The sequence below is a fragment of the Ambystoma mexicanum genome, chromosome 4p, assembly GCF_040938575.1.
Source record: "Ambystoma mexicanum isolate Mex_15411 chromosome 4p, UKY_AmexF1_1, whole genome shotgun sequence".
In the NCBI taxonomy this organism is placed as follows: domain Eukaryota; kingdom Metazoa; phylum Chordata; class Amphibia; order Caudata; family Ambystomatidae; genus Ambystoma; species Ambystoma mexicanum.
In genome coordinates, this window is record NC_090927.1 from 1,148,409,653 (window position 1) to 1,148,435,809 (window position 26,157).

Genomic DNA, 26,157 nt, shown 5'->3' on the forward strand with positions numbered 1-26,157 from the left:
CGGATAAACTAGGAGCTAGTACAGAGCGCACTGCAAAGCTGTCTTGCACATGAGATGCAAACATTACATTTATGATCAGGATGTCTGTTTCATACCGCTTTGAGTGCCCTTTGAATGTGTGCATTAATCGCCTATATTCATATTACTAAACTCACAGAGTTAATATCACATATGTATGTTTGCATTGCACCATTTGGTCTGGGGAGTCAAAAGTAGCTCCCGGACTGATGGTGTCAAGCTAACCATGCTCTCTAGAGATATGTACTTTATAGATTAGCTCTCTAGAGATATGTACTTTATAGAAACAGAATATCTTTGTGGTTAGGCCAAATGTAGCTCCTAATAGTCATGGGTGCTAAACTTACTGGGCTTCCCTATGCTTTAAACAGGCATCCAATAACTGAGTTCCTGGTTATTTTAATCCCTGGTTGTCAGTCAAAGAAACCTGGAGAAATGGTTGTACCACAAAAAACAACAATACAGAAGTCTGAGAAAATTCAAAGAGTTCACAAACAAGCTATTTATTAAGCACTTTGTACAATTCAAAATGGATGTCTGTGCTTTGATGATCTCTATGATGATAGATGAGTCCTCAATGCCATCAAACCGTAAGATTTCTAATTTTAATTGTGAATCCAGACCTATCTGGTCCTAATTTTATGACCTCAAGCTTCTCCAGAGTAAAATTGATCAACCTGCAAAATATTGGGGCAAGGACCATACCAGAACATTCTCAATGGTCTCTTACGATAAAAAGAAGTGGCTTACCGGTAGCGGATCTAAAAATGCCCTGTTCTGCTTTCTTCGCGTATTGTTTGGTGGTGAAGTTCCCTGGACAAAAACAGGAGTCACTGACTTGAAACGCCTATCTGACAAAAAATCTCACTTGGACAACTCTCTAAGTCTTGTTATGTTTGGAACTGTTAATATTTCCACAGAGTTGGATGAAGGGTATTGTTTGCGAATAGAACGGTACAATGAGGAAGTGGACAAAAACCAGTACATTCTATCTAAATTAATTGACTCTGTTCATTTTTGTGAGGCCTTCAAATTGGCAATACGTGCCACGGTGAAACTAAAGGTTCCTCCAACCCAGGAATATTTCGAGTACTTATGTCAATACTATAGACAGTGCAGTATTTAAGGGCACCTCTAAATTAATCCAGAATTAGTTGCTTGACTGTATATTGGGAGTAACAAGGGAATTTGTTATTCAGGAGGTACGAAGTACATAATATGTTGCTATTCCTGATGTCTCCACTAAGATTCAGTCTGCATTAGCCTTTCGCTAGATTGATGGCAAAAGCAAAGTAGCTGAAAGATGTTATTGTTTTTATCAGCTAAAAGACTCTTCCAGAGAAACAATTTCTAACACTGTGATTAAATAATGTAATCTTGTTTTTCTGGAACCCTGTAATTAATAGAAAGTTATAGCCCAAAGTTATGATGGTGCGATGTGATGAATGGAGCATCTGGTGGAGTCCTAAAAATGATAAGGGATGTGTTTCCAATTGCACAATTCAGCCATTGCTATCCCGATCTGTTTAATTTAATCATGGAGCAGGCTGTATCCCAGGTGAGAGTCTTCTTTGGAGATCGGACAGGCTTTCCAGCATTTTCTTCATGCTCCCTTAAAAGGACGAGTTTTCTTCAGGAATCAGTGGCAAGAAGACTTCCAAGAGGGGCTCCAACTTGCTGTAACTTAAACATTCGTACAATCAATATTTTGTAGGAGCACAGAGAAGATCTAATAACATTCTTTGAAACTATTTCAACAGGTCAGTTCAAGCTCAGTGCTGCAGGTGAGACCAGTGTGTTTATCTGAACTCTGGGAGACAGGGGGTTCCTCCACTTCCTCTTCTTATTTTATGATATAATGCCACAAGTTGACATTTTGTACAATCAGCTACAAAAGCAAGACATTGATGCTGTATCACTAACAAAAATGGTATGGTTAAATTGCACTAGCAAAAACCAATGTCATCAATGACATTTGTGATGTCATCTTTGAGGTCATGGGTGTTAGTCCTTGCAGTGCACAGTGGTAGTGCGAGTTATGGTTGGGTACCTTACCATAACTGGCGAATTTCTGGGGTTTTTCCGTTTTACCTGTAACCATAACGTCACTGTAGGAAAAATTTGATAGGTTTTTGCTAGTGCAACTTAACCATAAAATCCCTTTAACAACTTTTTGTTAGGGAATTTCATAGATTTTTATTAGGACACTATAAACATTACGTTGCTTTAGCATAGTGTATTTAAAAATCATGCTATATTTGTAGTACTGCACCTTCACCATAAAATCCCGTTAGCAATATTTGTTGTGGCTCATTATGATATAAAGCTCCTTTCAGAGTGTCACAATATAAATGCCAATGAAGTGAGGCAGTGCGACGCGCATCTTATACCCTCCATAGATTTGTGTGGTAAATGGAATGAACCGTGGTACTGTGGAAAACACTGCATTGGAAACAAGTAGAAAAGGGTGGGTGTTCAAATAGATGGTTGTGCGTGTTGCAGTGCGTTTTCAAGAACGCAAGTGCGCAACAGGAAGCACAAACATTATTCCTATACTTCCAAAAAGGGCAGGAAAACAATGTATGTACAGCGTGCAGATTCGGAAATGCAGTAATATCAACAGGAACTCTATTTGTGGGGAAAACTGTTCGGGCTATGAAACAATAGATTCCCATTTGTACAGTACTGCTATGGCACAAATACAGTTCTTCACAATGTACCGCGCTTTCTCCATTTCTGGACCAAACATAAAATAAGGCGCTTACAGGGGTGTCTGCATAATGGGATACACAATTATGCAGGAGATCCGAAACAGAAGCATTACCTGGCCTCCTGCCTCCCTCAGCACAAACGGCACTGAAAATCGTGTTACATAGTGTTCATTTGTCCCTCCAAAATCAACAACAATAATATCATTGTAATTGAGCCTCATCAAAGTCTCACACAGACAAAGCAAAAGCAATAACTTTATTGCAGGTGCTCCATACGTTTACAAACCCACATGCTACACTCCACACAACTCCCACCAGACTCTGTTTTCCATTCACTATCAAGTAATATATGTGCAATTCACCCACAAAGCATACGCTGTGGCTCGTACAACACACATCCATAAGCTCACCCTCTGCATTTAGGTTGACAAATATACCATATACCACAGTCTGTGCATGCACTCAACACCCAGAAAGCTTATTGCGCAATCCTGTGTCCTCCACAGTCCCAAATATAAGGTGACCATGTCCAAAAGGGGTGCATGTTACACGTACAACCCTGCAAATCTTGCGATTTCTGTTGACATTTCAAGATGTGAGCGTGCAGGAGTGGGGGAATAAAAGTCAACCAGGGTAGGGGATGTCCTTTGTAGTGGTGGCTCTTAAAAAAGCAGTTTTAAAAGAAAATGTAAAATAGCTTCCACAGTAATAACTATTTTTGCAGGCTTTTATAATTGTTTTTATTTGTTGCACTGCACCTCACAGTCTTACAATACGGTCTTCAGTGCAGCCTGTAGATTGGAAAACCAAATGTCATTGCCACTGGGCAACAATGGAATGCCATTTCCTTTGAGAAGGTGCACATATCGATCACCAATGTTGTCATTGTCACAGGAGTACATCCCAGCAGCACGCAAAAAGTTACACATGCTTCGGTTGATAAGACGCCTTCCCTCCTCTGACTCCCGACAACAATCATTGGGATAGTTATGTACTGGACTTGGTGGTATACATGAGAAAAGCACATTCGCAGTGGCAAAAATGTGCTGCACTACTTTCCTCTTTTTCAGTTGACAGTACACACTTGCACAAGCTATGGAACCCAAAAGCAATGCTCCATAATGTACTACCACAACGTGTACAGTACCTGAATTGGCCACTCGTCGACATTCTGCAAGCAAATGGTCAAAAAGTACGGACAGCAACACTGCACCACAAAGTCTCCACTTCGTCCAAATTGACATTGCTATTAAGGCCTCTTTCCACGGCATACTGGAGCAGATCTAGCACAAAGCGATCACCCACTATGAAAACTGTGCGTCTGGCCATCTCTACCAGCCTCACTACACAGAGTAATGAAACAAAATATGGCCTCCCTTTCCTGTGACGCACACTCTAACCACCTGATTGGACAATTACAACAATTGCATTTCCATTGGCCAGCATTTTCAAAAGCACAGAATGGAGCACATGTGGCACGCAAAGTATCGTAAGGACCGCGCCCCAGTAAATCATGAACAGTCCTTCTTCCCTTTCCAGTATCCTCTTCCCACCATGCCCTTATTAGGTACTGCTAAATACCCACACACGCATCCACCAATGCCCTCCAAGACCTCAGCATCTTACGTCAGTTGTCCACAAGACTTCATATGTACCATTACAAAACCAGCCTGCACGTGTGCTGTTATTGGAAAGCACATCCAGTGGAAAGTGCAGTGAAATATTGCATGAGTTATACATGCACATTCATCCACATAAACACCCATCACCACAACAGAAAGAAGTGAAAAGTTTGTTCGCGGTATGTTCACAACTCTGTTATAAGTGCCTCTGCGCACAATGTCTGCCTCTAAGCGTGCACTACGTGTTTAAAAAGCATACTATGTTCCTCCCATCTCCTACCATAAAGTGGCATTTTGTTGGCATATGCTTGCAACGTTTTCATTTACCCATATCATACACTATATTAACAAAACAGGAACTCTGTTCTTTCCTTCCAATAATGCTAGGAAAATTGTTCCCCACTAACCCATCTACTACATGACTCGTGAAAAGAAGGCACTACAGCCACCCCTAAATGTACTTTACCAACCTACAGTCACATTTTCGAAAAGGTCAGTGTCTGCACGGCTGTGGTGCTTTGTATGCTGTACTGTTGCCACAGGCTTTTTTAAATCTGCTACCTTCCACTCTGCGCCCTCAACATTTCATCCATAAGAGGAGTGCGCAACTTGTCCTTGGCCTGAACAGCAGGGATCGTATCTGTGTTGGACTAAAATGTCTGCAATAGCTCACAGGTGCTGCGCACAATAAAATAAAAGCCCTGTGCATTATGCAGAAGGCCTTCTGGTCCCTAGGACCTCAATACCTTGCACTCTCACTTCCTAAATAATTGCTTGCTCCAGCTCTTCCATCATCCGCCTCGTACTCCCTCAGAATGAGTTGCTTCCACATGCAAACGATGGTGGTAGATGTGTTTCTTCTGCTGGGGCCTCCCTGTGGAACACACACTCTGTCTCCCTGGACCTTGAGAAGAAGCATCGTATGGTCTGAAAGCACCTGAAAACCTTTCCATGTGCTTCTTCTTTATCCCTTGTCTCCCCTACTCACTCCCTGGCTAAAAAGTATTGTACACTGCTTTCCTACCCACCCTATAATCTGTGCCCTAGGCCTCCTCCCTCCATACAGTTCCACCCCTGCACTGGCTTTCTGTTACGCTCACCTGGTATCCACGGGGACGCCACCCAGCTGTGGGGACTCTGGTATCCTTCTCAGCGGCTCCCAGGTGTGGTCAGCTGGGAAGGTCTGCCTAGAATACAGGTGGGCAATGTTCAAGACTGGGCAACTGGGGTAAGAGCCTCCCAACACCCTGTATGCCCGCAACCCCCTCCGGACCTCTCCTCACCTTGTTATGGGTTTTGGTGTGCTCTCCATCCTGCCTTCTTGGCAGGGGTGCGTTGTCCTTTATGGGCGAGTGCGATCTAGTTACTTCACTGATGCCGGCCCATTTTGAGTCTTTCAGGTAGGTCTTATTACTGTTATGCTTGTATGCCTTTCTTTGGTTTAAACAATGTCTGTTCTCTTCCTTAGGTGCGCGGAAGTCCACTGTGAAGCGTTGGACGAATTGGGACTCGCTGGTAAAGATGGTGCATTGAGAGCGCCTTGATGCGGTAAGTAGGCGCTATGCGCTGCGCTATGACGCCTTGCCTTTTCTAACCTATTGCCTTTTCTTTTCCGTAGATTACGGTGCTTACCTGGTGTAAGTAATCCCTAGGATGATGCTGGTCGATGGGCGACTCGTGAGGTAAGCTTCCGGCCCGATTGTAAAATGTCTAATGTCTTGTTCTCCCTCTTTTGCAGATCCGTCGGTCCGGGGGAAGCGCTGATCCTTGGATGCTGTTAGCAAGAGCTCAGGGCAGCTAGCGATGGAATTACAGGTAAGCTGCTGGTAATACCGATGTCCTTTTCTCTCTTTTCAGATGCTGTTCTTCCGAGGTTCGCAGGTACAGCAGAACACGATGAGCGTCACGTTGCAGGATTGCAAAGTAACGCGAAGCGTGTCATTCAAGTCGGGTGTGGTTTAAATAGCTTCAGAAAAGTAGTCCAGGTAAAGTAGTTCCTAGGCTACCACACCCAAAACACTATACCGCATAGCTTGGTTCCAAAGGAACCAAGCTATGGGGATGCCTCCATGTTGGCTGACACTGGAGATAAAGTAGTTCCCACAAACACAAGTCCTTATGAGGTATGAGCCTGGCGCCAAAGGCGCCAGGACTGGCCCCAAGAGGGCTTCAGAAAAGGATGCCTGAGTTTATTAGGGACCCGATCCAAGGCCCCTCCTGGCCCATGGGCTGGCCATGGGGGTTTCTGGATACGGGTTGTGATACTTCCTACCAACTCCCGCACTTGGGGACTGTTTTCTATAACCCTAACAGTCCATCCACCACTTCATGTCTACCCTTATCCTTGCATTTGCCAGCACCGGCAGTAGTTGCATCTATTTCTATTTTTGATTGTTCCCATGCACTGCACTTTGTCCTCCCCCTTCCCATTCACTTGCTCACTCTCAATGTCAGCTGGCCTAGAGGAATCTCTGGGCCTCATTACGAGTTTGGAGGTAGCCGTGCCCTTAATAAAGGTATGGCTGCCTCCAAACTCGGGTCCGGGTCCGTGGTCCCTGAATGGGGAAATACCGGGTCATTCCGACTTTGGAGGGCCCTGTATTTCCCCATTCAGGGAACCCGGACAATCCCCATTCCCATTGAGCCCTCGTAGGGCTCAATGGGAATGAGGAGCATGCTAACAACGGGCCCATTAATGACGGGCCCGTTGTTAGCATGCTGGTCCCCTCGCGGGACCCGCAAAGGACGTCTGGTTTGACCAGATGTCCAGAGCAGGTCCCGCGAGGGAACCTTGTAATGAGGCGGTACGGGGTTAATGGCGCCGGCACCTTTACCGGCACCTTTACCGGCGCCGTTAACCCCTTACCGCCTCAGTTGTAATGAGGCCCTATGTCTCTGTGTCGCCTCCATTCCGCCTCCCTTTCCTAGGTGCGCCTTCACACACTTGTATGTAGGCGTGATACAAATTGCACAAAACACCACAGCACATCATATCATATTACGCACACACTACATTCATAACAACATGATGTGTATATTAGCAACGTTAAGCAAGTGCGTGCAGTGCGTGCATACAAACAGTATGCATGCCCCTTACCTTGCACACTTTCACCATTGCCTCCTACATTTATCAGTACAAGCCAACCTTCTGTCACAGTGTTTATGTTCGCACCACAACCAGCAACCACATTGCCGAATGGCTTAGCCTCCACATGGACAATGCCATAGCTGCCATCCTAAAAAGAGCCGGATGTACTACGTCGAATCATCACGTATCATGTGGAATCCGCGGCATTACCGTGCTAGAAGCTGGAGGGGGCTCAGGGGGTATGGGGTGGGTGCGGGGGGGGGGTTAAGGTGGGAAGGAATGTGAAACAGGGGTGGGGGTTGTGTCTTTAGTATTGTCTCTAAAACACTTATATATTTTTTTCTTTTTGTCGTCTTTTTATTATGTATGTGCACTCACACATTTTGTTTTCTTGTTTTTCTCTCTTTTGCTCACTTTCTGTTTGCTTCTCCTCCTGACATTTTTCTTGACTGAAGATGAACGCTTATGTTGCATTTCTACAGAATTCTCTGCAACGCTTTGTGCAGAATGGCAAACACAACAGCATTGCCAATGGAGGTAAAAAAAAATGCCATTTCCTTGAAACCACTGGAAATGTGGCTGGTCATTAATACTTTCATAGTCCGTGCAGAACATCCCAGCACCGCACATAAAGTGGCACATGCTTCTGTTTATCCAACATCTCCTAACCTCTGGCTCTGGATACATTACACCAGCATTCTGCCCCATACACCTCTTGCAAAGATAATAAGTTTTATTTCCATTAGTTCCATACAAAAGGAAAAAGTGCTGACAACGTTCTGGCAAAATCTGCATGAGCAGGACATTATGAGGGTGCACAGCGTCATTGGTGATATCATTACATACAGTAGAAACCCACGCAGCTGGTCGGTGCAACCCTACACATAGGTTAGCTGCTCCATAGGGGATGCCATGCCATTGGTCCCAGCCCCGTCCGTCCATCCTCCTGTAAGAGGATTCAATTCAACACTACAGCTAAGTCAACGCCTAGTCTATAATACTGAATGAAAACCCTTATTGATATAACTTTATGTCCAGTTCATGCGTTCTGGATGACTACCCCTATATAACACCCCTCTCTTGGAATCCTCCTGACCCCACTGAGCCAAGAAGTAGTTCTGTTTTGCAAGTTTAAAGGTTTATTTGATAACTTAAACAATATAGATATATATATCACACTTTATAATAAATTAATAATTGAATATCACACTTAATCTGGTATGATAAAGATTAACAACGGAGAATCTGGCACTAACACGCTTCTCTATAATCAATAATGAGTTGACATGAAATGGATAAGGTAGCACAGTGGTAAATAGGTACAGAAGTATAATGTGGTAGAGAATGCTTTACAGGGTTCAAGGAAATGCAAGGTTGAATGAATGAAATGCAGTATAGAAAATACTCAATATGATTTCAACAAAACAATGTAATCACTTTTCTCTGGCAATCCCCTCCCCCCCTTGATACAATGCAAGGAAATGGAAGGAAGCACACAGTTCTCAGAAATGCAATCAACTGTAATTCAGTTCACCCCAGCAAGCTTAGACTACAGAAGTTTGAAAACACAGGCCCAAATTGCTTTGATATGTGCTGGCAATGAATTAAAAAAATATGCTAAAATGCTTTTAATTCCCTTTCAGAGGTTCAGGGTGAATGGTATCTAGTTAATATTAGCTCAGGCTCACTCTTGCAATGATTCAGGGATAGTTTTTATGAGGCAAACGATTTTCTGGCAAATGGAAGCAAAAGCAGCTATCTTTACACGTGAAGAAATTTGCAAATCGCGGTAAAATTCGCGAATGCGTGTTCCGCGATTACGGCAAAACTATAGGGGGTAGGAATGCGGTTCTAGGTTCGTAGGAAAGCCACGATTCTAAGCTTTCAGGGGAAGTTACTGCAAGTCTCTAGCACAAACGGTTGCGGAGATATGAGCGATTAAATAAAGGTCGTTTTTCAGATTTTAAATTTTAAAGTTCAAAAAGACAAGTGCAGCTTGCAACTAGAAAATGACAAGTGACAGCTTTACAAATGACAGGTGACAGTTAGGAGACAGTTCTACTTAGATTAAAATAGGATTGAATTATATTATTTTAACTAGGAGATTGGTTCTGCACAGTTTTCTAGGTACTCACACTATATTCTTGAGTGAAATGGGCCTCATCACGGATCTGGTCAGGGTTTTAGACTGGGCTCTGGTCTCTCTCTGGGCACAGCGTCTGGTCTCTGGAACTGCTCGCTCTCTGGTCTGGTCTCTTAGTTCTGGATAGATTGAAGTCTCTAGTTTGGCTTTCTGGAGGTTGATGAATTTGAAGTCTGGATCTCTGGATGTTGTATGGTCCGGCAGAGCGCGTTGCAGCAAATGGAATTGAAGGTCCCTATCTGTCCTGTCTGTCTGCTTTTATGTGTTTTGAGAGTGGGTGGGTATGTTGGTCATAACTAAACTTGCCCCTCTCACTTGTCATTGGTCAAATTTCCATTCCTCACTTGATTGGCGAAGCTAAGTTGTGTCAGAGTGATGTCATTTTATGGCTTGCAGATAGGACACTCCTCTGTCAGATTGCACACATTCTATATTTGATAACAAAAGACATATTTCACAGTTACACAGTTGCTTGAAATTACATATACATGGTGTGGCTGAATTTAGCCATGTCTCTGTCCAAATCTGTTGTTTCTAAGAGCTTGCATTCAGAAATGGCACATAATTGACTTTTTAACTGATTTTTCAATTTCTGACATTGACCCAACTTTACATACATGTGCGCAGGGAGTATGGACATTAACTGATGAAGTTTCAAATTTTTAACATGCATACATTTAGAGTAATATCCACTTTTCCGCTGACACCCCCCTGAACATACCACCGGTTCTAAAAACCTCTTAAACTGTGGGCAGAAAAATCACAAGAATTATGGTATCATTTATAAAATTTTCACATGTCCGCTCTATGAATGATCCATCTTTTTAAAGTTATGTTCTGGCTCCAAAGGGGTGTGGTTTCCTCTCAGCACAAGGTAGAAATACTGGTTTATCCAGTTCTGCCAAGCCAGCTTCTGTCTCCAGTTTCTCCCCCTCCCAGTTTCTGCCAAGAGTAAGCCACTTTTACGACCCCTGCAATATAAGATTTGCTTGGGTCCTGAAAGGCCCATTGTTCAAGGGGAAGCCATTTATGATCCTCTCAATAAACCCTCTGCCTGGGTGAAGGGAGTTGCATTGTTCACTCTCCTGCAGAGCACAGGTAATTCAATTATCAGATAGATGGTATATTCTTAGTGTGGCCAGCAAAAAGGCAGATAGGCCTGGGAACACAGCTGTGACTCAAGTTTCACTCCTGATGGGGGTAGTTGCCAGGCAGAATCAAGTTCCTTAAGCCAGACTTTCAGCTAACTGTCATGTTTTTTTTTTTGCTTTTTAAATTAACTTGCAATTTTAAACATGCAGCTAGAAGGCTGATTCCAAGTGCAAAACTATGACATTTCAACAGTTACAAAGGCATGTGACACCAAACATAGGTCACTCATTTAATCTAAACATTTTCGATTTTAGTGTCTTTAAATCCAGTGCAACTTAAACTGCTGACTCCATAGCTCAGCCAGTTTTGTTATAAGCATTGTTCTGGGCTCTTCATTTCCCAGATTTTGTAGGCACACAAAACTCCATTCTGCCAAATGTCTGCTGGTGTTCAGTGAATATTTTGCACATATTGTGATGTTTGAAAATAGGCATTTTGAGCCTGCCTTCAGAGAAACACAGGGTGGTTTTAAAACGCCGGCTTTTGGATAGTGGTGAGTACTGGTACTGCACCCATTTTTGGGATTTAACAAATGAATTCCCCACAATTCTAAGTTGCATTTGGCAATCAGCATTGCCATTCCCAATGGTTTCAGACTACTGTGCGGGTAGTCCAACTGTTTTTCCTTTGGCAACCCATTCCCTCATGGCAACCCGGCCTTTCATTCTCGCACTGGTGGGTGGCAAGTGAGGCAACCATTTTGGTGGGCGCACAAACTGTGCAGCTTTCCTGGATTTCGGCGCACATGTGGGTTTTCCGCCATCTTGAATTTTCTAAGCCCACAGCACCAAATGTTGCAGCATGATTACTTGCATGTGGGTCAAGACACCCAACAAGCCCCCCCACGCGACTGCACTTTGAATTTGAGTCGATGGGGAGTCGGGTGCACAAGGGTTTTGACCCACGCACCGGTCTGTCCGCATAATCTTCTTCCGGTAGATGGCACAGTTCAGCATCTTTTCCTCCATCCGGTCGGATCGATCGGTTCTCCTCGCCAGTCCTGATGGGAGTATTGGACGGTCCACTGGGCCCATTGGATCTTCGTTCCCGGTCTCCGGATCGCCCTCCTTGGCCCGTCTTCAGGTTTTCTTTCTCCTAGGACGACAAAGGAAGAGCGGCAATACCTACTCATAGACGTTTTCCCACCACTGTTGAGATAATGGGGCAGCATATGCATTTCATCATAACGAAACATTACATTCTTATTTTGAAAAAGAACAGTATAACTAAAAGACAGGTTCATGCAAATCACAATATTTTAGAGACTAGATGTGGTATGTTTTATGGTTGGAACTGAATTAGTCTGAGACAGTACCCGCTAGGATTCCAGAGGATTCCTCCAGTTGTTGCAGAGTGTGCCTGGGATGGCAACATTTCAACTGGTTTATGTGGACCCACTTGTCTTCCCCCGCTGCCAAAGGACCTTTGGGGATGTGGATTTTGTAGGCCACAGGGGAGATTTTGTCTATGATCTCAAAGGGTCCTTTCCATGTAGGCAAAAATTTGCGCTGCTTGGCCTGGTTCCTTTGGAAGTTGTATAGATAGACCCGGTCTCCCACCTGATATTCCTTCCTGGAAGTTTTCAGGTCATAGTGGGTCTTCATGCTATCAGCTGATCTTTCTAGATTCCGCTGAGCATAAGCAAAAGCATGTTGAAGGTGTTTCCTTAAATTCTCCACATACTCATGAGTTGTGGAGGCATTTATCAGTGTCTGCTCTTGGGTCCTGTAGAGCAAATGCTGGGGAAGCACCATCTTGCGTCCAGTCATCAACTCAAATGGTGACATTTTGGTTGCAGATGAAGGGGTAGATCTGATAGCCATTAGGACCAGAGGTAATCGGATATCCCAACTTGGCCCAGAATCTGCCACAAACTTCTTTAATATGCTCACAATTGTCCGGTTATATCTCTCAGAAGAAGCTGGTCTATAAGCAATATGCAGCTTTCTCTTGACCCCCAGTATCTCCCACATCTTTGTCATTACTTCACTGGTGAAGTGGCTACCTCTGTCTGATTCAATCCTTTGAGGTAGACCAAAACGGGAAAAGATGTGGTTAATCATCAAGGCAGCTGCAGTTTCTGCCTTGCAATTTGGGGCTGGGAGACATTCCACCCACTTGGTAAACAAGCATGTCACAGTCAACATGTACTTATTCCCCCTAGCCGAGCGAATCACGGGGCCTACAAAGTCGATTTGTAAATCTGACCATGGCAGTGTCATCCCCCTCTTTTGTAAAGGCGCGCGGTGCGTGAGGGATGATGGCTGAAATTGTGCACACACAAGACACCCCTTCAAGTATTGGTCGAGGTCCTGCCCCATGTGTGGCCAGTATGCAACCTCTCTTAAGATTTCCAATGTTGTGTGAAACCCCCTGTGACCGGCAGTGGCCGCATCATGGGCGTGACTTAACATCAGGCTTCGGAATGAGGTAGGAACCACCCACTGATCGTGGCCAGCTTTGGATTTCCTTACCAACAAACCGTCTTGGATCCGGAACATTTTTGGACATTTCATCAACACTCTTAGGTCCTCTTTCCCAATGCAATCGGTATCCGTCAGGGGAAAGTTCTCAGGGTCCTCAAGGTGCTGGTAAAATTTACCAATTATTGGATCCCCCTTCTGAGCAGTAATCAAATCAGCATCAGGGGTCTCCTTACTCCATTGTAGAATTGAAAGGTCGTTGTGAGCATTCGTCTGGGACCTAGTGATAGCAGTGACCTGGATTTCCCCCAACAGGGACTCAATCTCAATTAGATCCCCTTGGATGGCCCCGGTTTTGGCCAGCTGATCAGCTAAGTCATTTCCAGTTTTGTCTGGTCCCTCTACTTTGGAATGACCCTTGATCTTTTTCCAATAGATGGTCATCTCATTCGAGGTGACCAAATCATCAATGTTTTGGATCAACTTCCCATGTTTCAAGGGTTTGTTGTTAGCACATAACATGCCTCTGGTTTTCCAATTAACCAGGTGCTCCACGAACCCGTTCCGTACATAATCCGAATCTGTGATTATGACCAGTTCGTGGAGTTGATGCTGGACAGCAGCGAGGATGGCCTGATGCACAGCCATCAATTCTGCCACCTGACTACTTCGGGGACCAATTTTGTATCCAGCGGAGGGTTCTGGGGACTCATTCACCCATGCATTCCCTACGCCGGCCACCAGTTCTTTCTCCCCGTTGTTGTCAACATGGTAAGAGCATCCATCCACATAGACAGTGGGCATTCCCTCACACTTGTCTCCATCAAAGACTTTGTGGGGGGAATTAAGGTATGCCTCCATGTTGTCCTTTATTTTTAGACTTTCGTCCTCGAGACAGTTTTCTCTGGCACAATCATGCAAGTCAGCCAGACCTTGCGCGAGGGGACTCTTCTTGTTTTGGCCATATCGGACCTCCACAGGAAAGCCTTGCATTGACAGAATCCAGGAAGTAATTCGGGAGTTACTCACATTTCCGGCCCGGATTCTGTCACTTTGGAGATATTGCAGAGGCTGGTGTGGAGTCTCCACTATGATGTGTTCCCCCTGGATAAACGGGCGGTAATTCTTCAATGCCCACACCGTTGCCATGAGTGCCTTCTCACAATCGTTGAATTTTTCCTCCACAGAGGATAAAGTTTTGCTCGCATAGGAGATTACTTTATTGACCTTGTCATGCTTTTGGTATAATACGGCCGTCAAGCACGTATTAGAGAACCCTGTCTCCAGGAAGAACTCCTTGTTTCTGACAGGGTAAGCTAGGCAAGGCGCTTGTGAGAGGCTTCTTTTGAGTTGTTTTACTGCCTCGGCTTGTTCTGGACCCCATTCCCACTTGACCCCCCCCTTCAGGAGATGAATCAGGGGTCTGGTGATCTCTGCGTAGCCCTCAATGAACTTTCTGCTGTAATTAGTCAGTCCAAGGAGGCTCCTTAGTTCCCGCAGAGTTGTGGGGTCTTTCATTTCCTGAAGTGCTTCCACTTTCTTTTCCTGGGGACAGAGACCCTGAGGAGTAATCTCATGCCCCAAGAAATTAACACGGGTTCTACCCCACTGTGCTTTCTGAAAGGAAAGTTTTGCTCCGGCGGCCCTCAACTGCGTCAGAACATAACGGATCTCCGCTATGTGTTCCTCCACAGATGGACTTTTGATGAGGACATCGTCTACATAAGCCAGGTTACCCCTCGCACCCAGGTCGGGCATGGCCTTATGTAGGAAAATATTGAAATCATTACCGGAGTTAAGGTATCCGAAGGGAGTCCGGGTCCATGTGTACTGCTGGCCCCCAAAGGTAAAAGCCAGTTTGTATTGGTCCTCCCTGCTGACAGGCACGGTCCAGTATCCATTGGTCAGGTCTATTGCAGTGAATACATGTGACCCCTGAATCTGGGCCAGCCCTTGGTCAATGTAGGGCAGAGGCCATCGGGAAGTATGGACCCGTTTGTTGAGCTCCCTAAGGTCGGCGCAGAGTCTCCACTGGCCGTTTGGCTTCAATATTCCCAGCACCGGATTATTGAAGGTGCTGTGGACGGGACGGATTATTCCCCGGGACTCAAGGTTCTTAATTATTTCGGTAAGGGACTCCATTGATGCGAGAGGCAAGCGATATTGCTTCACAAACACTGGAGTCATGCCAGGGTCCGTGGGGATTGTTGTTGTGTGGATGTCAGTGCGACCACAGTCATATGAGTCTACCGCAAAGAGATCTTGGAAATCCAAGAAAACTTGTTTCAACTTTTGCTTTTGTTCCAGAGTCACACAGGCATCAGCTAGGTTGACTCTCTCTTCCACCATCTGCCTGAAGCCTGGAAAGACTTCTGGTTTGGCTATTTCAGCGGCCTCCTCCAGCTGGGTGGAGAAGTCCCTGGTCAGAGTGCTGATTTGGACCGGAGGCTTCAGGTTGGAAAGGCAGCCCTCATGTACCTGGAAAATCACCTCATCCCTTCTGAAGTCACAAGTCACATCTTCCTTACCATAGGGGCAGGAGGTGTACACCAGGAAGTTCCCCCCATGCCGGGTAAAAATCCTGTCTGGTGTTGCGTTGTCATCACTGTCACTGTCAAAACAGTCCTTGGGGATTGGTCCTAACAGTTCATTCCCAAGATCAATGGAGAAATGTCGGTCATCAACCGCCATTCCAATAATGGTGCCTGCGGCTAGAGTAATACTCTTTAAGTCGCTGTTATCCACCTCTATTAGAATGGTGTCATGTTCTATGTTGACTAATGGAGTTGGGTTGACCCCTAACCCTTGCAGTTGGAGAGAAGCATTTAGATGTATGCAAGCATCAGGGTTTTGCAAATATTGTCCTTTTTTAACTTTCACTTCCAGGGAGAATTGTCGGGTCCTTTCTGGGATGGTGACTTCCTCTTTGATCTGAATTTCAACTGCATAAGGTAGCAATTGAGCTGACCTAAATGCTTTTTCTGGATCATCAAAGCCCATGGGATTATCCGCTAATCGGGACCAAGCTTTGAAGTTTATTAGGTCCAAACTAATGGCAAAGCGATTGAGAATGTCACTGCCTAAGTAAAAGGCGGCAGGGACGTCTCGCACGACCCAACAATTGTGGACTATGCTCTTGTTGCCAATGGAGATTTTGAGCATACACCTGCTTGGCAGGAGATGTTTGGAATTAGGTGCTTCCAGGTCCATTTCCCATTTGTCTATCAGTTTGAAGGTGGGAATGGCTGGATCTTTTGGGAGTTGGCGGAACATGGCTTCGCTGATGAAGCTCTTACCGTTGTTCACACACACTCGAGCGAGAACAGAGTCCTTCCCATCATTTAACTGAACAGGGATGAACAACTGCTCTCCAATTTGCTGAATATCAGCCAGGCTCTGAGCTGATTTCACATCTTTCTGGACTATAGGAGTGGGAGTTTCTGATTGTGGATTAGTATAGAATTTCAGAGTGTTTCCTTCCAGCGTGGAATACCACTTTAGACTGGAAGGAAGGTTGATTTTCAGAAATAGAGAGGACCCCCCATCACCAGTCTGTTGTCCTACTGCTATTACTGTCACGTCTGGAATTTGGTTGTTCTGGAAGTGGAATTCTACTTGGTCAGATTTTTGTTCAAATGGTTAACACTCTGTTTTAATTTTATTGGTCGGCTAGTCTGGGTCCAGAGGACCTTGTTTACGCAATCTATTAGGGGTGACAACCTTCTCAGGAGGTCATTCCCTAGTAAACAAGGGGTGCCCTCTGGGGTCACAACTATGACCGGTTGTTTCAACTTGTGTCGCCCAATTTTAATGTCCAAGTCTGCCGTCCCCTCAACGGGAATTTCCTTCCCGTCGAAGTTCTGGAGTTGTCCAGGAAGAGAGGTGAGAGGAATACGATAATTCTCTCCCCTTCCTGCATTCAGTTCGTCAAAGGCCCTTCTGGACAGAAGGGTAGCTTGAGATCCAGTGTCCACCAGTGCCAAGATTGTACCCTGCCCCTGTACTTGTACCGGGGCATAATATCTTCCCTCCATCTCCTCAAGGGGGCACAGATAATGTACATTTTTGGACAACTGGTGGGCTAATTTTCTGGTTTTGGACATCGCTAGCGAAGAGATTTGGGCAGAATTCTGTGGAGAGTCTTGGGAATCTGAAAGAAAAATTTGGCAACTGGACCTCAGAGCCATTGTGGGTTCCCCTGGTTCCAGTTCTGGGCCGCCCCCCCCTTTTTGGAGGCAGTGCCCAGTATGGGTTTGAACCCGGGGATTTTCTTGCTGTTGGTTCTGGGATGAGATGGTGGGCGGCGGTAGCTCAGTCTCCACATCTCCCCAGTCTGGATTTGCATTCCTAGGGACCCATTTTTCTTTGGGAGGAGTTCCCCCCTCTCTGAAGGAGAAGATCCTTTTCTCAGGATCCTCTGAGGATCCCTCTCCCTCAAATTGGAAGATCTGTACCTCCTCCTCAAACTGAGTCTGTTCGGGTCTTTTGTTTCTCCTACCCCCCTCTGCTCCTTAGGAGGCAGACTTTCAGGGGCAAGAGATTTTGTTTCCGGTTCCTGGGTTTCCAGGGGCTGTTTACAAGTGAGGAAGGAAGCTTCCTCCAAGGCTTTACACCCCCCTTCCCTTTGTGCCTCCTCCCTGGGAACCGGTGAGTTATCGGGGTGCTGCCCCCGTCATTGTTCTGGAGCACCAGGTCCAGAGTTGGGTGCGTTCTGCGCCGGCACGCCCATCTGAGGGTTCTGCTGAGCCCTCAGTATGTGACCCAGATCCCGCGCCATGTTTTGAACCTGGCGCTCTAACTGGGAAACCCGCTCAGGCTGATACGGGGCCCTGTTTTCTCCCCTGGGCTGATCCCGGGAAGGGTAGCTGTCCCTCCTCTGGTAATACCCCGGGTTGGGAAGATTTGGGTACCCCTCCACCCTTGGCCTCCCCTCTCCCGGATTCAGTGGTCTGGGCTCAGGGAATTGGGGAAAGAAGGATGGATGGTTTTGGGGCTGAAAGTCGGGTGGATATCTGGGGAAAAAGTTCTGCCCAGGGTTTGGTAAATTTCTGCCCTCCTGTGGGAAGTTTGGAGGGAAGTTCCCTGGGTTAGGTGCTTGGCTGGATCCCCCCCCTTGGGCTGGAGGAGTCCACACATAACCCAGGATGGGTCTGTTTCCCTTGTAACGGGGACTTACATAATCAGGAGAGCGAGGGACCCCATTTGTGGGGCTGCCTCCCTGGCTCCCTGTCTGTGACTGGCCCGAGGACCTTCTGGGCCTAGCATTATTAGGTGCAGGTAGGTTTTTAGGCCCCCCCATCTCTAAATCTAAAACGGGGGTGACCTTTACCTCTGCCACCTTGGCAGCAGCAGGGGTGGTGTTGGCTTTGGGGTTTTTCTGGGCATTACTTTTGCTATCTACCGGTTTCTGCACCTCATAGATCCGGGTAGCCTGTTCAATGACCCAGTCTAAAGATCTTTTCTCGTGAAAATCCCTCACGAGCTGGGTCATTATGTATTTGGGCAAGGCATGAAAAAATGTATTAATGAATTCTCTACTGTCTGTGCGCACCCTTCTGGTGGTCTGCGCAAAAGCACGTTTCAGTTCCTGCACAAATTCTTGTGGGGCCTGATCCTCCCCACATTGTAAATTGTAGGCTGCCTTGCGAGCCTCTTGAGGATTTCTATGAATGGAAAAATGTTTCAGGATGGCCGCCTTATAGGTGGACCATCTTAAATGATTTTGGTCCTCCAGCCCCGCAAAGAAACTGGAAGTATTCCGGGGAGAAGGTCCACTTTACATATTGAATACAGCTTTGGCTGTCCTTCAAATGGAAAGTCTCCATCATTTGTTCAAACAACTCTAAGTGCTCCCAAACAGAATACTTAGCGTTCTTATGGTAAGGCGTGATGACGCTCCTGATCGCCTTAATCTGCTTTAATGGGTCCTTTAGCAAGGCCCTTTTTGCCTTATTGGCCTTTTTAGTTCGGGTAACCCTTGTCCATTCGTCCTCGGACTCAGAGGCACTGCTCCCAGAGGTTCCCGTCTGTTCTTCCAGGTTTTCCCAGATTCTGCGAGCCTGGGAATGGCTGGCAGAATGTGGGGACCTGGTCTCCTGTGTCCTGCGCAGTTCAGAGGAGTCTTCAGATTCCTCCTTGCTGCCAGGATTTGATGGGTACCCCCTCCACTGACCTAATTGGGCAGAGGTTTTCAGGATGCCCTTAATGGGCCTACTCTCCTGGGGTTCCCCACTGAACTGTACTGTACTTGGGTGCCCATACCCGGATGCCCACCCCTCCATTCCTGGGTGGTACTGGCCTATGAGCCCCATGCTTCTGGCTGGATAGTAATCTGCCATCCCTGTGGTCCTGTGCTCACGTGCGCCAGGGGACATGGGGGTGGCAGAGTCCAGGGACTGAGAGGTATGAGGGCCTCTGGTACTAGGGCTCCTGAGGTTATGCTCCGGAATTTCCATTTCCCAGCGAACCTCATCTCTATCCGCCCCTGCTCCCTGTTGCAATGCAAGAGCCTGCATTTGTGCTTTCAGTTCCTCTGTTAAGGCCTTACTCGACTCTATCAGTCTCTCCTGCATCGCTACCTGTTGTTGGAGCCTATCATTGTGTTGGCAGAGAGCCTCATTCTCTCTCTGTGCTTCCTGATTGGTCCTGGAGTACTGGGCCAGTCTTTGCTGCAGGAGGGTTACCTCCTGGGCAATGTCCCTATTGGCCTGCTCTTTTCTTGCCAGAGCCTCTTCCACCCTCCTGGTGTGCTCTAACAAGTTCTGGTTTTCTTTTTGGAGGTCACCCAGCCCCTGGAGGGACAGGTGATTTTCTTCCATTTTCCTTTTTAAATGGCAGACTTCCTGGCCTATGGCGTCTCTTTCCTGACTAAGAGCCTGCATTTGTGCCGCCAGGTCGTCCCTCTGCCTTTGGAAGGTACCAGCTTTCTGGCGCTCCTGGTCAAACTCTGTCTGGGTATCCAGGTCTTTCAAAATCAGTTTATTGCTCTCTGCCTTCTCTCTATCTAGGTGGCTTTGCAGGGTGACTACCTGCTCAGCACATGCCCTATTGAAGTCTAGCTGTTGCTCCAGCTTTTTCTGGCTTTGCAGTAGGGAGTCCAAACCTTCTTGGTGTTCCTTCTGCAAGGCCAGAAATCTGGTATCCTGTTCTGACTTTTCCTTTTGCAGCACATCCATATCCTCCTTCATTTTAGTGATGTACAGTCTGCTGTCATTTTCTGACTCCTGGCTCCTCTGCAGCCTCTGCTCAGAAGAGACCAGGTCAGATTGGACCTTCTCTAACACCATCTGTTGCCTATTTGCCAGATTTTGGCTTTCAGCACATCTATCCTGCATGTCTCCCATATATAGGTACAGGTATGCTGCTATCCTGGCGATCTTATTGTGTTCCTCTTTGGCTTTAGGAGCCATATATAGTTCACTCAGGGCCACATGTAATGGACCCTGATCTCTCCATAAGTCTGACCCTGTTTCAGTGACCTGTCGCGTGATGGCCTGCAACCAGGCATCCTGGCCCTGTTCGGTCCATTCACCTCTCACAAATAGCTTATGCAAGAGGTGCTCTCTGGCTATTTTCATATCTACCAAGGTCGTCATTCTAGAGATTGGTCTCTGTCCTGACTTACAGAAGTTAGTATTTTATTTTTGCAGAACAGAACTTTTCTTGGAGTGTCCCTTTTGAGGAATGCTTCACAGCGTAATGCAGCGTGGTGATCCGACTGGATATGTGTATCTGGTCAGCTGGCACGCTGTATTAAGCTGCACAAGTGGTATTCTAACCCAAACGTCCGGCCCGAGCCCCCAATTTGTAAGAGGATTCAATTCAACACTACAGCTAAGTCAACGCCTAGTCTATAATACTGAATGAAAACCCTTATTGATATAACTTTATGTCCAGTTCATGCGTTCTGGATGACTACCCCTATATAACACCCCTCTCTTGGAATCCTCCTGACCCCACTGAGCCAAGAAGTAGTTCTGTTTTGCAAGTTTAAAGGTTTATTTGATAACTTAAACAATATAGATATATATATCACACTTTATAATAAATTAATAATTGAATATCACACTTAATCTGGTATGATAAAGATTAACAACGGAGAATCTGGCACTAACACGCTTCTCTATAATCAATAATGAGTTGACATGAAATGGATAAGGTAGCACAGTGGTAAATAGGTACAGAAGTATAATGTGGTAGAGAATGCTTTACAGGGTTCAAGGAAATGCAAGGTTGAATGAATGAAATGCAGTATAGAAAATACTCAATATGATTTCAACAAAACAATGTAATCACTTTTCTCTGGCAATCCCCTCCCCCCCTTGATACAATGCAAGGAAATGGAAGGAAGCACACAGTTCTCAGAAATGCAATCAACTGTAATTCAGTTCACCCCAGCAAGCTTAGACTACAGAAGTTTGAAAACACAGGCCCAAATTGCTTTGATATGTGCTGGCAATGAATTAAAAAAATATGCTAAAATGCTTTTAATTCCCTTTCAGAGGTTCAGGGTGAATGGTATCTAGTTAATATTAGCTCAGGCTCACTCTTGCAATGATTCAGGGATAGTTTTTATGAGGCAAACGATTTTCTGGCAAATGGAAGCAAAAGCAGCTATCTTTACACGTGAAGAAATGTGCAAATCGCGGTAAAATTCGCGAATGCGTGTTCCGCGATTACGGCAAAACTATAGGGGGTAGGAATGCGGTTCTAGGTTCATAGGAAAGCCACGATTCTAAGCTTTCAGGGGAAGTTACTGCAAGTCTCTAGCACAAACGGTTGCGGAGATATGAGCGATTAAATAAAGGTCGTTTTTCAGATTTGAAATTTTAAAGTTCAAAAAGACAAGTGCAGCTTGCAACTAGAAAATGACAAGTGACAGCTTTACAAATGACAGGTGACAGTTAGGAGACAGTTCTACTTAGATTAAAATAGGATTGAATTATATTATTTTAACTAGGAGATTGGTTCTGCACAGTTTTCTAGGTACTCACACTATATTCTTGAGTGAAATGGGCCTCATCACGGATCTGGTCAGGGTTTTAGACTGGGCTCTGGTCTCTCTCTGGGCACAGCGTCTGGTCTCTGGAACTGCTCGCTCTCTGGTCTGGTCTCTTAGTTCTGGATAGATTGAAGTCTCTAGTTTGGCTTTCTGGAGGTTGATGAATTTGAAGTCTGGATCTCTGGATGTTGTATGGTCCGGCAGAGCGCGTTGCAGCAAATGGAATTGAAGGTCCCTATCTGTCCTGTCTGTCTGCTTTTATGTGTTTTGAGAGTGGGTGGGTATGTTGGTCATAACTAAACTTGCCCCTCTCACTTGTCATTGGTCAAATTTCCATTCCTCACTTGATTGGCGAAGCTAAGTTGTGTCAGAGTGATGTCATTTTATGGCTTGCAGATAGGACACTCCTCTGTCAGATTGCACACATTCTATATTTGATAACAAAAGACATATTTCACAGTTACACAGTTGCTTGAAATTACATATACATGGTGTGGCTGAATTTAGCCATGTCTCTGTCCAAATCTGTTGTTTCTAAGAGCTTGCATTCAGAAATGGCACATAATTGACTTTTTAACTGATTTTTCAATTTCTGACATTGATCCAACTTTACATACATGTGCGCAGGGAGTATGGACATTAACTGATGAAGTTTCAAATTTTTAACATGCATACATTTAGAGTAATATCCACTTTTCCGCTGACACCCCCCTGAACATACCACCGGTTCTAAAAACCTCTTAAACTGTGGGCAGAAAAATCACAAGAATTATGGTATCATTTATAAAATTTTCACATGTCCGCTCTATGAATGATCCATCTTTTTAAAGTTATGTTCTGGCTCCAAAGGGGTGTGGTTTCCTCTCAGCACAAGGTAGAAATACTGGTTTATCCAGTTCTGCCAAGCCAGCTTCTGTCTCCAGTTTCTCCCCCTCCCAGTTTCTGCCAAGAGTAAGCCACTTTTACGACCCCTGCAATATAAGATTTGCTTGGGTCCTGAAAGGCCCATTGTTCAAGAGGAAGCCATTTATGATCCTCTCAATAAACCCTCTGCCTGGGTGAAGGGAGTTGCATTGTTCACTCTCCTGCAGAGCACAGGTAATTCAATTATCAGATAGATGGTATATTCTTAGTGTGGCCAGCAAAAAGGCAGATAGGCCTGGGAACACAGCTGTGACTCAAGTTTCACTCCTGATGGGGGTAGTTGCCAGGCAGAATCAAGTTCCTTAAGCCAGACTTTCAGCTAACTGTCATGTTTTTTTTTTTGCTTTTTAAATTAACTTGCAATTTTACACATGCAGCTAGAAGGCTGATTCCAAGTGCAAAACTATGACATTTCAACAGTTACAAAGGCATGTGACACCAAACATAGGTCACTCATTTAATCTAAACATTTTCGATTTTAGTGTCTTTAAATCCAGTGCAACTTAAACTGCTGACTCCATAGCTCAGCCAGTTTTGTTATAAGCATTGTTCTGGGCTCTTCATTTCCCAGATTTTGTAGGCACACAAAACTCCATTCTGCCAAATGTCTGCTGGTGTTCAGTGAATATTTTGCACATATTGTGATGTTTGAAAATAGGCATTTTGAGCCTGCCTTCAGAGAAACACAGGGTGGTTTTAAAACGCCGGCTTTTGGATAGTGGTGAGTACTGGTACTGCACCCATTTTTGGGATTTAACAAATGAATTCCCCACAATTCTAAGTTGCATTTGGCAATCAGCATTGCCATTCCCAATGGTTTCAGACTACTGTGCGGGTAGTCCAATGGTGGTTTTAAAGCGCTTTGAAGCTAACCGGCGCTACTGTTTTTCCTTTGGCAACCCATTTCCCTCATGGCAACCCGGCCTTTCATTCTCGCACTGGTGGGTGGCAAGTGAGGCAACCATTTTGGTGGGCGCACAAACTGCGCAGCTTTCCTGGATTTCGGCGCACATGTGGGTTTTCCGCCATCTTGAATTTTCTAAGCCCACAGCACCAAATGTTGCAGCATGATTACTTGCACGTGGGTCAAGACACCCAACACTCCTTCACGTGGGTGATGCTGTAGTCGTCATCTGTCAGGCGGCGGCCGAGCTGCAATCATATTGCAAAACTAAACAACACATCTTTATCTATGTAACAGTGCACCAGGTACAAGCAGACAGGGCTCCAGGGGGAAAGTTGAGGTCATACTAACTCACACGCTTCACTCGATCCCAAACAGGTCGGCATCTTTGCAGGGTCTTCCACCAGGTACTGGGCTATAATTTCATCCCTCCCTGCACCTCGCAGCACAAATCACGTGACCTAGAAGCGAAGGCAAGAAGGCCTTGCTTTCTGATCTTTTTGATCGATTGGGGGTCGAACAGGTTTATGGTCAGTGCTCAGGGTTTATCTTGTACTTTGGAATTCAGGGGTCCTAGAGCCAGGGCATTTGGGTGTTATAACTTAGGTTTGGGACTGGTGGGGGTTGGAGGTCCGAGCCCTCCTTCTCATGAGATTGCACTGTTCACAGGCACTCAGCCCTCCCTCCGTGGCCTTGCAGGGCACATTCTTCCCAGGGCGCAAATGTTAGCAACATTTTAGGACAATGACAGGTGTATGGATCATTGTAGCTCTGGCCTTTCTCATCAGTGTCTGGGATACAACCTATTCATGTGCTCATGTTCGTGGCCTAGGCCTGGGGTGCTTACTGCTGCGCTACGTTTAAGCTTTGTGCCACAGTAAGGCTGCTAATATCTAAGATGGCTGATATTCCCGCATGTGCACTATGCCTACAACATATGCAATAATATGATTGTTTAAAAGCCTGTAATGGCGCCCCTCCGCCCCCCCTGGTCTCTTACATTATAGATGACAGCCTTTGCTTTATTCTAAAGCACTTGGGGTGTGGGAAGATCGTGTCCCCTTCCCTACAATGCCTATGCTCCAGCGCTACGTACCACACCAGAAAGACAAAACTAAAGCAAAGCATGCGGTTACTACAGCCCATATGGTAGCATACCAGTCTACAGGCATAAAAGAGACTCTTGATTGCTGCGAGTACTCCTCTGCACTTACCTTGGCGAAAGCACTTTTAGTTTTGCAGCTGTCACACGAGGCAGCTTCAAAACCACCTGCAAGAAAAGACAAAATAGACATTATGAAGTGTGAAAGCAAAAACAAAGAAACATTTAAAGCAGCAAGAAAGCAAGACAGGCTACAATCAAGTTTGATAGACTGCAAGTAGTAAAAGGAAGCAAGACAACAAGACAGACTGCAAGCAGTACAAGGAAGCATTTTAAGAAAGCACAATAGACTGAAAGCAGTGCAAAGAAGCATATAAAAAGGTAAGAAGGCAAAGACTCAAAGATTGAAAACAGTAATACAATACCAGTGAAGTAACTGGTTACCAAAATACTCTTCCTACGCATCTCTTTCGCACCCATGAGGTGAGTCCAGCTCCACTAGGTAGTGTCAGGGTAGGGTGGCACATTTATAGCTGGAATAACCCTTAGCACATTCTCTTTTCAGGGGAGACCGTGAATATCTACGATAACATACTGCCCTGGTGCACCATCCCCGATGCCACAAATATCCAACCCCTTCCCTTGGGAACACGGTGTGCGCCTCGAGAGCGCTGCACGTGATCCTTGTGCAGGAAGATTGGAGCATTCCACGAGTCTGGCAGACGTCCCCGCAAGACATCAGGTAAGCATTACATTTAGGGAGTTCCTCGTTGTTGCAGAGTGACCTGTTCCAAAAATATGACCAATATTTCCCAGTGGAAGCTTTGAATAAAACTATAGAAGCATACCAATGCTGTAAAAAGAAAAACTGCTTGAATACCAGCATGCCAAGGGTGCTCTTTCTTTATATGGGTCATTCATAGACAATAATATAGAGGACACCTTCTCAGAGACAGTTCATTTATTGAAAATATATTGTCATAACACCCATGACAACAACTGAACCTGAGCAGTGTTTCTCCACTCCCAAGAGGACCAAAACCTTCCTAAAGAACACAATGACAGAAGA

The 26,157-nt window shown here is 45.5% G+C and overlaps 1 long non-coding RNA gene across 1 annotated transcript; it reads right to left on the reverse strand.

Moving 5' to 3' along the window:
* Positions 1-505: 505 nt before the first annotated feature.
* Positions 506-25,259, reverse strand: LOC138452663 (uncharacterized). Its single transcript, XR_011260300.1, has 2 exons — positions 25,201-25,259; positions 506-1,701 (listed from the first exon to the last, which is right to left on the reverse strand). It is a non-coding gene; the product is annotated as an uncharacterized lncRNA (long non-coding RNA).
* Between the last annotated feature and the right edge of the window lie 898 nt (positions 25,260-26,157).